This window comes from Dendrobates tinctorius, unplaced genomic scaffold, assembly GCF_039654945.1.
Source record: "Dendrobates tinctorius isolate UK_male_01 unplaced genomic scaffold, ASM3965494v1 ptg000251l, whole genome shotgun sequence".
Lineage (NCBI taxonomy): Eukaryota > Metazoa > Chordata > Amphibia > Anura > Dendrobatidae > Dendrobates > Dendrobates tinctorius.
In genome coordinates, this window is record NW_027361918.1 from 11576148 (window position 1) to 11586742 (window position 10595).

General features: G+C 40.7%; 4 non-coding genes across 4 annotated transcripts; all 4 read left to right on the forward strand.

The window, feature by feature from the left end:
* Nucleotides 1-1759: 1759 nt before the first annotated feature.
* On the forward strand, nucleotides 1760-1833 carry TRNAN-GUU (transfer RNA asparagine (anticodon GUU)). The gene has a single exon. It is a non-coding gene; the product is annotated as a tRNA-Asn (tRNA).
* A 3035-nt stretch (nucleotides 1834-4868) lies between these two features.
* On the forward strand, nucleotides 4869-4942 carry TRNAN-GUU (transfer RNA asparagine (anticodon GUU)). The gene has a single exon. It is a non-coding gene; the product is annotated as a tRNA-Asn (tRNA).
* A 1857-nt stretch (nucleotides 4943-6799) lies between these two features.
* TRNAN-GUU (transfer RNA asparagine (anticodon GUU)) lies at nucleotides 6800-6873 on the forward strand. Its single transcript has one exon. It is a non-coding gene; the product is annotated as a tRNA-Asn (tRNA).
* Nucleotides 6874-9470: 2597 nt separating this feature from the next.
* On the forward strand, nucleotides 9471-9544 carry TRNAN-GUU (transfer RNA asparagine (anticodon GUU)). Its single transcript has one exon. It is a non-coding gene; the product is annotated as a tRNA-Asn (tRNA).
* Nucleotides 9545-10595: the final 1051 nt, after the last annotated feature.

The window sequence follows — 10595 nt, forward strand, 5'->3', positions numbered from 1 at the left end:
TTCTGGTCCTTTGGCACGAGTTGTACTGGGATTTAGGATTTTGACTAGTGTTTTTGATCCGAGACACGTTTGCTGTTGACAGAAAAGTTCAGTTGATATGCAATGATGAAGTTTATAAATCACAACTATTTAGCAGAGGTTGGTTTCGATCCATCGACCGCTGGGTTTCACAATGTGAATTATGGCCTACAAATACAGTCGGGCAATTTTCTAGCAAACCATTTCTATGTATGTAGAGAACCAGACTGGGGGAGTAAAAAAAACTTACCTAGTTTGTAGAAAAAAGTTGTAATGCAGCACAATCCCAAGCAAAAAGATTGACCTTTTATGGTTTGGTTTGAATATAGAAAATGCTGAGAGGTCGCGAATCTCCTTCTGGTCCTTTGGCACGAGTTGTACTGGGATTTAGGATTTTGACTAGTGTTTTTGATCCGAGACACGTTTGCTGTTGACAGAAAAGTTCAGTTGATATGCAATGATGAAGTTTATAAAACACAACTATTTAGCAGAGGTTGGTTTCGATCCATCGACCGCTGGGTTTCACAATGTGAATTATGGCCTACAAATACAGTCGGGCAATTTTCTAGCAAACCATTTCTATGTATGTAGAGAACCAGACTGGGGGAGTAAAAAAAACTTACCTAGTTTGTAGAAAAAAGTTGTAATGCAGCACAATCCCAAGCAAAAAGATTGACCTTTTATGGTTTGGTTTGAATATAGAAAATGCTGAGAGGTCGCGAATCTCCTTCTGGTCCTTTGGCACGAGTTGTACTGGGATTTAGGATTTTGACTAGTGTTTTTGATCCGAGACACGTTTGCTGTTGACAGAAAAGTTCAGTTGATATGCAATGATGAAGTTTATAAAACACAACTATTTAGCAGAGGTTGGTTTCGATCCATCGACCGCTGGGTTTCACAATGTGAATTATGGCCTACAAATACAGTCGAGCAATTTTCTAGTAAACCATTTCTCTGTATATAGAGAACCAAACTGGGGGAATGAAAAAAAACTTACCTAGTTTGTAGAAAAAAGTTGTAATGCAGCACAATCCCAAGCGAAAAGATTGATCTTTTATGGTTTGGTTTGAATATAGAAAATGCTGAGAGGTCGCGAATCTCCTTCTGGTCCTTTGGCACGAGTTGTACTGGGATTTAGGATTTTGACTAGTGTTTTTGATCCGAGACACGTTTGCTGTTGACAGAAAAGTTCAGTTGATATGCAATGATGAAGTTTATAAAACACAACTATTTAGAAGAGGTTGGTTTCAATCCATTGACCGCTGGGTTTCACAATGTGAATTATGGCCTACAAATACAGTCGTGCAATTTTCTAGTAAACCATTTCTCTGTATATAGAGAACCAAACTGGGGGAATGAAAAAAAACTTACCTAGTTTGTAGAAAAAAGTTGTAATGCAGCACAATTTAGCAGAGGATGGTTTTGATCCATCGACCTCTGGGTTATGGGCCCAGCACGCTTCCGCTGCGCCACTCTGCTTGTGTTAACAGATGTACAGAGTAAAATTCTAATGACTGTTTGTGTTCATGTCGATGACATGTAAATTTTCAGCCATTACATATTTGTTGGCGACTAGAGTACTCCTGGGGTTCTGCAATTGTTTCTTTGTTTTTTTTTGCTTTCTTGTGTCATATTATTGTTGAAAATCATTAGAGGAAATGGTGTCTGACCATTGTTTAAGGTTCCGGTTAAAACTGGTGGGTGCGTCCGGCTGTTAGACGAAAGTTCGGCAGGCGTTTGTGTCTCTGTGGCGCAATCGGTTAGCGCGTTCGGCTGTTAACCGAAAGGTTGGTGGTTCGAGTCCACCCAGGGACGTTGGTTCCTTTTGCTTGGGTAGCATGCTACAGTTGAAGACGTTTTCACATTGGTGCTCAGCATCTCCATAAAGTAAAAGCACTGTTGCTGCCTAAGATTTGAATTCACAAGGCAAACTGGAGAAAAAACTTTCCGGTTGTGTTTCTGTCTACATGTCCAGAAAGAGCATAGCTGTCTGGTATTTGCCAGAAGGTTGAAAACATCTGATAGAATACACAAAACTTCCTTCGAGCCGGAATTGAACCAGCGACCTAAGGATTGCTAATTTAGATCTACAGTCCTCCGCTCTACCAGCTGAGCTATCGAAGGCTTGATTTAGCCATTGTTGAAAGTCTTCAAGGTTTGGACGTGTGTGCCACGAGCAGGTGGCAAAAACAATTCACTCGGCCAACTGAAAAAGGAATCCAAAGATTGTATTGGAGAATGCGGGCATCAGATCCCGCTACCTCTCGCATGCTAAGCGAGCGCTCTACCACTTGAGCTAATCCCCCATGCCCGACGAACGCCATTATCAGTTTCACGCCACACCATGTCACAGTTTACTTATAGTCAAATGTGCCATTGAGTGCTTTTTTTTTTTTTTTTTTTTTAAGTACAGATTCCTTTCTCCCATATTTGAAGAACATCTACGGAGTTCACAATGTGAATTATGGCCTACAAATAAAGTCGAGCAATTTTCTAGCAAACCATTTCTACGTATGTAGAGAACCAGACTGGGGGAGTAAAAAAAACTTACCTAGTTTGTAGAAAAAAGTTGTAATGCAGCACAATCCCAAGCAAAAAGATTGACCTTTTATGGTTTGGTTTGAATATAGAAAATGCTGAGAGGTCGCGAATCTCCTTCTGGTCCTTTGGCACGAGTTGTACTGGGATTTAGGATTTTGACTAGTGTTTTTGATCCGAGACACGTTTGCTGTTGACAGAAAAGTTCAGTTGATATGCAATGATGAAGTTTATAAATCACAACTATTTAGCAGAGGTTGGTTTCGATCCATCGACCGCTGGGTTTCACAATGTGAATTATGGCCTACAAATACAGTCGGGCAATTTTCTAGCAAACCATTTCTATGTATGTAGAGAACCAGACTGGGGGAGTAAAAAAAACTCGAAGGCTTGATTTAGCCATTGTTGAAAGTCTTCAAGGTTTGGACGTGTGTGCCACGAGCAGGTGGCAAAAACAATTCACTCGGCCAACTGAAAAAGGAATCCAAAGATTGTATTGGAGAATGCGGGCATCGATCCCGCTACCTCTCGCATGCTAAGCGAGCGCTCTACCACTTGAGCTAATCCCCCATGCCCGACGAACGCCATTATCAGTTTCACGCCACACCATGTCACAGTTTACTTATAGTCAAATGTGCCATTGAGTGCTTTTTTTTTTTTTTTTTTTTTTTTTTTTAAGTACAGATTCCTTTCTCCCATATTTGAAGAACATCTACGGAGTTCACAATGTGAATTATGGCCTACAAATACAGTCGGGCAATTTTATAGCAAACCATTTCTATGTATGTAGAGAACCAGACTGGGGGAGTAAAAAAAACTTACCTAGTTTGTAGAAAAAAGTTGTAATGCAGCACAATCCCAAGCAAAAAGATTGACCTTTTATGGTTTGGTTTGAATATAGAAAATGCTGAGAGGTCGCGAATCTCCTTCTGGTCCTTTGGCACGAGTTGTACTGGGATTTAGGATTTTGACTAGTGTTTTTGATCCGAGACACGTTTGCTGTTGACAGAAAAGTTCAGTTGATATGCAATGATGAAGTTTATAAATCACAACTATTTAGCAGAGGTTGGTTTCGATCCATCGACCGCTGGGTTTCACAATGTGAATTATGGCCTACAAATACAGTCGGGCAATTTTCTAGCAAACCATTTCTATGTATGTAGAGAACCAGACTGGGGGAGTAAAAAAAACTTACCTAGTTTGTAGAAAAAAGTTGTAATGCAGCACAATCCCAAGCAAAAAGATTGACCTTTTATGGTTTGGTTTGAATATAGAAAATGCTGAGAGGTCGCGAATCTCCTTCTGGTCCTTTGGCACGAGTTGTACTGGGATTTAGGATTTTGACTAGTGTTTTTGATCCGAGACACGTTTGCTGTTGACAGAAAAGTTCAGTTGATATGCAATGATGAAGTTTATAAAACACAACTATTTAGCAGAGGTTGGTTTCGATCCATCAACCGCTGGGTTTCACAATGTGAATTATGGCCTACAAATACAGTCGAGCAATTTTCTAGTAAACCATTTCTCTGTATATAGAGAACCAAACTGGGGGAATGAAAAAAAACTTACCTAGTTTGTAGAAAAAAGTTGTAATGCAGCACAATCCCAAGCGAAAAGATTGATCTTTTATGGTTTGGTTTGAATATAGAAAATGCTGAGAGGTCGCGAATCTCCTTCTGGTCCTTTGGCACGAGTTGTACTGGGATTTAGGATTTTGACTAGTGTTTTTGATCCGAGACACGTTTGCTGTTGACAGAAAAGTTCAGTTGATATGCAATGATGAAGTTTATAAAACACAACTATTTAGCAGAGGTTGGTTTCAATCCATTGACCGCTGGGTTTCACAATGTGAATTATGGTCTACAAATACAGTCGAGCAATTTTCTAGCAAACCATTTCTCTGTATATAGAGAACCAAAATGGGGAAGTGAAAAAAAACTTAGCTAGTTTGTAGAAAAAGATGCAATGCAGCACAATTTAGCAGAGGATGGTTTCGATCCATCGACCTCTGGGTTATGGGCCCAGCACGCTTCCGCTGCGCCACTCTGCTTGTGTTAACAGATGTACAGAGTAAAATTCTAATGACTGTTTGTGTTCAGGTCGATGACATGTAAATTTTCAGCCATTACATATTTGTTGGCGACTAGAGTACTCCTGGGGTTCTGCAATTGTTTCTTTGTTTTTTTTTGCTTTCTTGTGTCATATTATTGTTGAAAATCATTAGAGGAAATGGTGTCTGACCATTGTTTAAGGTTCCGGTTAAAACTGGTGGGTGCGTCCGGCTGTTAGACGAAAGTTCGGCAGGCGTTTGTGTCTCTGTGGCGCAATCGGTTAGCGCGTTCGGCTGTTAACCGAAAGGTTGGTGGTTCGAGTCCACCCAGGGACGTTGGTTCCTTTTGCTTGGGTAGCATGCTACAGTTGAAGACGTTTTCACATTGGTGCTCAGCATCTCCATAAAGTAAAAGCACTGTTGCTGCCTAAGATTTGAATTCACAAGGCAAACTGGAGAAAAAACTTTCCGGTTGTGTTTCTGTCTACATGTCCAGAAAGAGCATAGCTGTCTGGTATTTGCCAGAAGGTTGAAAACATCTGATAGAATACACAAAACTTCCTTCGAGCCGGAATTGAACCAGCGACCTAAGGATTGCTAATTTAGATCTACAGTCCTCCGCTCTACCAGCTGAGCTATCGAAGGCTTGATTTAGCCATTGTTGAAAGTCTTCAAGGTTTGGACGTGTGTGCCACGAGCAGGTGGCATAAACAATTCACTCGGCCAACTGAAAAAGGAATCCAAAGATTGTATTGGAGAATGCGGGCATCGCTCCCGCTACCTCTCGCATGCTAAGCGAGCGCTCTACCACTTGAGCTAATCCCCCATGCCCGACGAACGCCATTATCAGTTTCACGCCACACCATGTCACAGTTTACTTATAGTCAAATGTGCCATTGAGTGCTTTTTTTTTTTTTTTTTTTTTTTTTTTAAGTACAGATTCCTTTCTCCCATATTTGAAGAACATCTACGGAGTTCACAATGTGAATTATGGCCTACAAATAAAGTCGAGCAATTTTCTAGCAAACCATTTCTACGTATGTAGAGAACCAGACTGGGGGAGTAAAAAAAACTTACCTAGTTTGTAGAAAAAAGTTGTAATGCAGCACAATCCCAAGCAAAAAGATTGACCTTTTATGGTTTGGTTTGAATATAGAAAATGCTGAGAGGTCGCGAATCTCCTTCTGGTCCTTTGGCACGAGTTGTACTGGGATTTAGGATTTTGACTAGTGTTTTTGATCCGAGACACGTTTGCTGTTGACAGAAAAGTTCAGTTGATATGCAATGATGAAGTTTATAAATCACAACTATTTAGCAGAGGTTGGTTTCGATCCATCGACCGCTGGGTTTCACAATGTGAATTATGGCCTACAAATACAGTCGGGCAATTTTCTAGCAAACCATTTCTATGTATGTAGAGAACCAGACTGGGGGAGTAAAAAAAACTTACCTAGTTTGTAGAAAAAAGTTGTAATGCAGCACAATCCCAAGCAAAAAGATTGACCTTTTATGGTTTGGTTTGAATATAGAAAATGCTGAGAGGTCGCGAATCTCCTTCTGGTCCTTTGGCACGAGTTGTACTGGGATTTAGGATTTTGACTAGTGTTTTTGATCCGAGACACGTTTGCTGTTGACAGAAAAGTTCAGTTGATATGCAATGATGAAGTTTATAAAACACAACTATTTAGCAGAGGTTGGTTTCAATCCATTGACCGCTGGGTTTCACAATGTGAATTATGGTCTACAAATACAGTCGAGCAATTTTCTAGCAAACCATTTCTCTGTATATAGAGAACCAAAATGGGGAAGTGAAAAAAAACTTAGCTAGTTTGTAGAAAAAGATGCAATGCAGCACAATTTAGCAGAGGATGGTTTCGATCCATCGACCTCTGGGTTATGGGCCCAGCACGCTTCCGCTGCGCCACTCTGCTTGTGTTAACAGATGTACAGAGTAAAATTCTAATGACTGTTTGTGTTCAGGTCGATGACATGTAAATTTTCAGCCATTACATATTTGTTGGCGACTAGAGTACTCCTGGGGTTCTGCAATTGTTTCTTTGTTTTTTTTTGCTTTCTTGTGTCATATTATTGTTGAAAATCATTAGAGGAAATGGTGTCTGACCATTGTTTAAGGTTCCGGTTAAAACTGGTGGGTGCGTCCGGCTGTTAGACGAAAGTTCGGCAGGCGTTTGTGTCTCTGTGGCGCAATCGGTTAGCGCGTTCGGCTGTTAACCGAAAGGTTGGTGGTTCGAGTCCACCCAGGGACGTTGGTTCCTTTTGCTTGGGTAGCATGCTACAGTTGAAGACGTTTTCACATTGGTGCTCAGCATCTCCATAAAGTAAAAGCACTGTTGCTGCCTAAGATTTGAATTCACAAGGCAAACTGGAGAAAAAACTTTCCGGTTGTGTTTCTGTCTACATGTCCAGAAAGAGCATAGCTGTCTGGTATTTGCCAGAAGGTTGAAAACATCTGATAGAATACACAAAACTTCCTTCGAGCCGGAATTGAACCAGCGACCTAAGGATTGCTAATTTAGATCTACAGTCCTCCGCTCTACCAGCTGAGCTATCGAAGGCTTGATTTAGCCATTGTTGAAAGTCTTCAAGGTTTGGACGTGTGTGCCACGAGCAGGTGGCATAAACAATTCACTCGGCCAACTGAAAAAGGAATCCAAAGATTGTATTGGAGAATGCGGGCATCGATCCCGCTAACTCTCACATGCTAAGCGAGCGCTCTACCACTTGAGCTAATCCCCCATGCCCGACGAACGCCATTATCAGTTTCACGCCACACCATGTCACAGTTTACTTATAGTCAAATGTGCCATTGAGTGCTTTTTTTTTTTTTTTTTTTAAGTACAGATTCCTTTCTCCCATATTTGAAGAACATCTACGGAGTTCACAATGTGAATTATGGCCTACAAATACAGTCGGGCAATTTTCTAGCAAACCATTTCTATGTATGTAGAGAACCAGACTGGGGGAGTAAAAAAAACTTACCTAGTTTGTAGAAAAAAGTTGTAATGCAGCACAATCCCAAGCAAAAAGATTGACCTTTTATGGTTTGGTTTGAATATAGAAAATGCTGAGAGGTCGCGAATCTCCTTCTGGTCCTTTGGCACGAGTTGTACTGGGATTTAGGATTTTGACTAGTGTTTTTGATCCGAGACACGTTTGCTGTTGACAGAAAAGTTCAGTTGATATGCAATGATGAAGTTTATAAATCACAACTATTTAGCAGAGGTTGGTTTCGATCCATCGACCGCTGGGTTTCACAATGTGAATTATGGCCTACAAATACAGTCGGGCAATTTTCTAGCAAACCATTTCTATGTATGTAGAGAACCAGACTGGGGGAGTAAAAAAAACTTACCTAGTTTGTAGAAAAAAGTTGTAATGCAGCACAATCCCAAGCAAAAAGATTGACCTTTTATGGTTTGGTTTGAATATAGAAAATGCTGAGAGGTCGCGAATCTCCTTCTGGTCCTTTGGCACGAGTTGTACTGGGATTTAGGATTTTGACTAGTGTTTTTGATCCGAGACACGTTTGCTGTTGACAGAAAAGTTCAGTTGATATGCAATGATGAAGTTTATAAAACACAACTATTTAGCAGAGGTTGGTTTCGATCCATCGACCGCTGGGTTTCACAATGTGAATTATGGCCTACAAATACAGTCGAGCAATTTTCTAGTAAACCATTTCTCTGTATATAGAGAACCAAACTGGGGGAATGAAAAAAAACTTACCTAGTTTGTAGAAAAAAGTTGTAATGCAGCACAATCCCAAGCGAAAAGATTGATCTTTTATGGTTTGGTTTGAATATAGAAAATGCTGAGAGGTCGCGAATCTCCTTCTGGTCCTTTGGCACGAGTTGTACTGGGATTTAGGATTTTGACTAGTGTTTTTGATCCGAGACACGTTTGCTGTTGACAGAAAAGTTCAGTTGATATGCAATGATGAAGTTTATAAAACACAACTATTTAGCAGAGGTTGGTTTCGATCCATCGACCGCTGGGTTTCACAATGTGAATTATGGCCTACAAATACAGTCGAGCAATTTTCTAGTAAACCATTTCTCTGTATATAGAGAACCAAACTGGGGGAATGAAAAAAAACTTACCTAGTTTGTAGAAAAAAGTTGTAATGCAGCACAATCCCAAGCGAAAAGATTGATCTTTTATGGTTTGGTTTGAATATAGAAAATGCTGAGAGGTCGCGAATCTCCTTCTGGTCCTTTGGCACGAGTTGTACTGGGATTTAGGATTTTGACTAGTGTTTTTGATCCGAGACACGTTTGCTGTTGACAGAAAAGTTCAGTTGATATGCAATGATGAAGTTTATAAAACACAACTATTTAGCAGAGGTTGGTTTCAATCCATTGACCGCTGGGTTTCACAATGTGAATTATGGTCTACAAATACAGTCGAGCAATTTTCTAGCAAACCATTTCTCTGTATATAGAGAACCAAAATGGGGAAGTGAAAAAAAACTTAGCTAGTTTGTAGAAAAAGATGCAATGCAGCACAATTTAGCAGAGGATGGTTTCGATCCATCGACCTCTGGGTTATGGGCCCAGCACGCTTCCGCTGCGCCACTCTGCTTGTGTTAACAGATGTACAGAGTAAAATTCTAATGACTGTTTGTGTTCAGGTCGATGACATGTAAATTTTCAGCCATTACATATTTGTTGGCGACTAGAGTACTCCTGGGGTTCTGCAATTGTTTCTTTGTTTTTTTTTGCTTTCTTGTGTCATATTATTGTTGAAAATCATTAGAGGAAATGGTGTCTGACCATTGTTTAAGGTTCCGGTTAAAACTGGTGGGTGCGTCCGGCTGTTAGACGAAAGTTCGGCAGGCGTTTGTGTCTCTGTGGCGCAATCGGTTAGCGCGTTCGGCTGTTAACCGAAAGGTTGGTGGTTCGAGTCCACCCAGGGACGTTGGTTCCTTTTGCTTGGGTAGCATGCTACAGTTGAAGACGTTTTCACATTGGTGCTCAGCATCTCCATAAAGTAAAAGCACTGTTGCTGCCTAAGATTTGAATTCACAAGGCAAACTGGAGAAAAAACTTTCCGGTTGTGTTTCTGTCTACATGTCCAGAAAGAGCATAGCTGTCTGGTATTTGCCAGAAGGTTGAAAACATCTGATAGAATACACAAAACTTCCTTCGAGCCGGAATTGAACCAGCGACCTAAGGATTGCTAATTTAGATCTACAGTCCTCCGCTCTACCAGCTGAGCTATCGAAGGCTTGATTTAGCCATTGTTGAAAGTCTTCAAGGTTTGGACGTGTGTGCCACGAGCAGGTGGCATAAACAATTCACTCGGCCAACTGAAAAAGGAATCCAAAGATTGTATTGGAGAATGCGGGCATCGATCCCGCTACCTCTCGCATGCTAAGCGAGCGCTCTACCACTTGAGCTAATCCCCCATGCCCGACGAACGCCATTATCAGTTTCACGCCACACCATGTCACAGTTTACTTATAGTCAAATGTGCCATTGAGTGCTTTTTTTTTTTTTTTTTTTTTAAGTACAGATTCCTTTCTCCCATATTTGAAGAACATCTACGGAGTTCACAATGTGAATTATGGCCTACAAATAAAGTCGAGCAATTTTCTAGCAAACCATTTCTACGTATGTAGAGAACCAGACTGGGGGAGTAAAAAAAACTTACCTAGTTTGTAGAAAAAAGTTGTAATGCAGCACAATCCCAAGCAAAAAGATTGACCTTTTATGGTTTGGTTTGAATATAGAAAATGCTGAGAGGTCGCGAATCTCCTTCTGGTCCTTTGGCACGAGTTGTACTGGGATTTAGGATTTTGACTAGTGTTTTTGATCCGAGACACGTTTGCTGTTGACAGAAAAGTTCAGTTGATATGCAATGATGAAGTTTATAAATCACAACTATTTAGCAGAGGTTGGTTTCGATCCATCGACCGCTGGGTTTCACAATGTGAATTATGGCCTACAAATACAGTCGAGCAATTTTC